The sequence below is a fragment of the Gekko japonicus genome, unplaced genomic scaffold, assembly GCF_001447785.1.
Source record: "Gekko japonicus isolate JY-2015 unplaced genomic scaffold, Gekko_japonicus_V1.1 scaffold5084, whole genome shotgun sequence".
In the NCBI taxonomy this organism is placed as follows: Eukaryota; Metazoa; Chordata; class Lepidosauria; order Squamata; family Gekkonidae; genus Gekko; species Gekko japonicus.
This window is the reverse complement of record NW_015160369.1, coordinates 54,226-57,138: the sequence shown is the minus strand read 5'-3', so window position 1 is coordinate 57,138 and position 2,913 is coordinate 54,226. Positions and strand designations below refer to the sequence as shown.

The 2,913-nt window shown below is 53.9% G+C and overlaps 1 protein-coding gene across 1 annotated transcript in view; it reads right to left on the bottom strand.

Moving 5' to 3' along the window:
- The window catches only part of PTGES3L (prostaglandin E synthase 3 (cytosolic)-like), a gene marked incomplete at its 3' end in the record, with an annotated part of 7,663 nt that overhangs the window by 4,000 nt on the left and 750 nt on the right, over positions 1–2,913 (bottom strand). The window lies entirely within an intron of this gene.

Sequence of the window (2,913 nt, the reverse complement as noted above, 5' to 3'; positions counted from 1 at the left end):
GGTATCCATGCTTCTTCACAGGATCCCTGCCGCGGGGGACAGCGATACGCGTTGCACCGCCGTCGCCAGAATGTGACGCTAGGCGTCGCTCTGGCAACGGGGCTGTTTGGAGTCCCGTTGCCAGAGCGACGCGTAGCGTCACATCCTGGCGGCAGCGGCGCAACGCGTATCGCTGTCCCCCGCGGCAGGGATCCTGTGAAGACGCACGGATCCCCCGCCACGGCTTGGCAGCCCTAGGGGGTTCCCTTAAATGATGTATAACTGCCTATTGTGCGCGCTTTCCTTTAGTTCTAACACGAAACGGTTAAGATATCTGCATACTCTCAAAGTCTCAATAAACTTTACTTCTTTGAATGAAAGCTGTTGGGAACTGATTGCTGCAGGAGTCTGACCCCCTCCCCCCACACCACATGCCTGGGAATTCAGTTCCAAGCACGGAAACCTGCAATGTACCTCTGACCACCAAGACCCGGATAGGAGTGCAGTTAGGCCCTAAGAAAGAATCCAGGGGGTTTTCAGACTTTTTCCCCTGTCCCAGTTCTTTGGGGGGGGGGGGGGGCAGCTGGTATGCTCTAACAGTAAAGTGCCTGAAGCCTTGAGGATAATGCGAGGAGTGAAAGGGAGAAGCCAAAAACCAGGAGCACAATCCATGTAACACCTTCTATTTGCCATGGGGAGTCTTCCCCCTTGCCTGGCCTGCAGAGGAAGATTCCCTTTGCCACTGACACTTCCAAGAGTCACCCCCAAACTAGGGAGAAGGAGGACCTGCATGCAGACGATCCCGTCCTGCTGCCCCGGAATGGTCAGCCACAGGAGAGAAAACTTCCTCTGTTGTGCCCTGCAGCTGTTAAACCGAAGGGAAGCCAGCAGCACCCCTGGGCTGAAAAGGGGCACCTACTGTGCAGCCCCCCCCCCCCACCTCTTATCAATCAAGAGTGTAGGGGAATCTCTCAGGTCTAGCGCTGAGCCAATCCTGAACATGCCTGTCTCCCACTCCCCCACCACCCCAGGTAGCCTCAAGTGAGCAACAGAGAAATGGAAAAAACTCCCACCCCTCTTCTGGCGCTGGAGCCAGCCTTCCCTCAAGCCTCAGCAGGGCACAGACTCCCACGTGGAAAGATCCAGCTGGGTTAGCAGCGGCAGTCCTTGTAAGGAAGAGACCAGCTCGCGTGCAAAACAGCAACACTGAAGAACTGAATGAGGACAGGAGAGGGAGGAGCCACCTTGCAAGTCGTGGCAGGAGCTGCCCAGTTCTTAGCTTCTCAAGAGCTGCACAGCTGAGATATCTTAATTAACAGCTGGACTGGACAGAGGGAGGGGTAGCATGTTAATGGGTCCTTCCTGGATAAAAGTCAGAAAGGTGGTGGGGTGGGGAGGAAGTGTGCATCTTTTGGGTGGGATTTTCCCTACCTCTTGGAGTCTGAGTAAGTTTCAGCTGATTTTAATGACTGCATTTTGCTGAACTTCGGAAGACGTCTACTCTTCCCTTTGCCTGATTAATTATTGTTAATCGAGGTCACCTCGCCTGTGCTGTGATAATAAAGGGATTTTTGCCTGACTTGCTGAACCTGTGCGTGGCGCCTGAAGCCGTGGGCCCTGGCAGAGAACCCAAAGCCTGAATGACACCGCCCTGAAGCTGCAGAATAACGTCTGAGTCCCGTGGCACCTTGAAGAGCATCCAAGTCGAATTCTCGGCATAAGCTTTCATGTGCACGCAGCTTATGCCCAGAATACAACTTGGCTGGTCTCAAAGGTGCCCCTCTGGACTCAAACCTTCTTCTGCTCCCACACTAGAAGGGAGCCAAGCCAGAGGAGCCCCAGCCCGTCTCTTTCTAAATGGAAGCCCATTCCCACCCGCCTGCCACCCTCTAAGTGGACCGGCAGAGTGAGCCCAGGAGGGGAGCGCAGGACCAGGTGTGCTTCTCCGAGGTCGGGGACACCCAATCCCTCCAGTGGTTACATCAATGCTGGGCATTTTGCTTGCTGAAAGAACACTGACTGCCTCCCCGGCTGATAAAAAACACTGCACACGTCTGCAACTCTGCTTCCTTCTTGTGCACCACAGGAGAAGGCGGCCTTGGGCTGCTTGTATTTGGGGAAAGGGCCGGGGTAAAGTGCAAGCCCGCTCGTCTACTGTTTATTTGGGTAGAACAGTGGTGGCGAACCTATGGTACGGGTGCCAGAGGTGGCACTCAGAGCCCTCTCTGCGGGCACGCGTGCCATCGCCCCAGCCAGGCCCAGACCATCATTAAAGTGTCGGAATTCCCTGCCAAATAATTTTAAGCAAATGAAAGCCTTTGGGATTGCTTTCCTTACTTTGTTTGGATCATCTTACGTTAATGTCTGAGTTGTTTCTACAGTAAAACCTCAGGATTCAGGTTCAATGGCCATGTTGGCACTTTGCAATATGAAATACTGCTCCTGGCGCTCTCGCTTTTAAGAATACTAGCTGTTAAATGTGGGTTGCTGTGTTTTGTGTATTTCTATGTAGGCTTTTGTAGCACCAGATTTTACTATATGTGTAATAGCGTTTTATTGCACTTAATTTTTAAACTTCTTGTTAGCCGCCCTGAGCCATTGGGTAGGGCGACATTCGAATCCAGGGGCGCCTTGAAGACCAACACAGCTTTATTCTGGGGATCAGCTTTTGTGTCCAGGCAACACTTCTTCAGACACAGGGAAACGGAAGCCACGACTACAGGCAGAGAAGGGTGGGGAGGGTGTTGCCGGGAAGGGCTCATTAGGGGCCCAGGCGCAGGAGTAACTGAGCGCTCAGCACGGCTAAGATTAGATTCGGGCCGTTTGCAGGAGCGCTGAGCAGCTGCTAAAGATCGAGCGCGCCAGGGGCGCCTTGACGGCCGGCCAGGTTTCCTTCCCCCGCCGCTTCGACCCAGAACCCAACCGGCGTCGGCA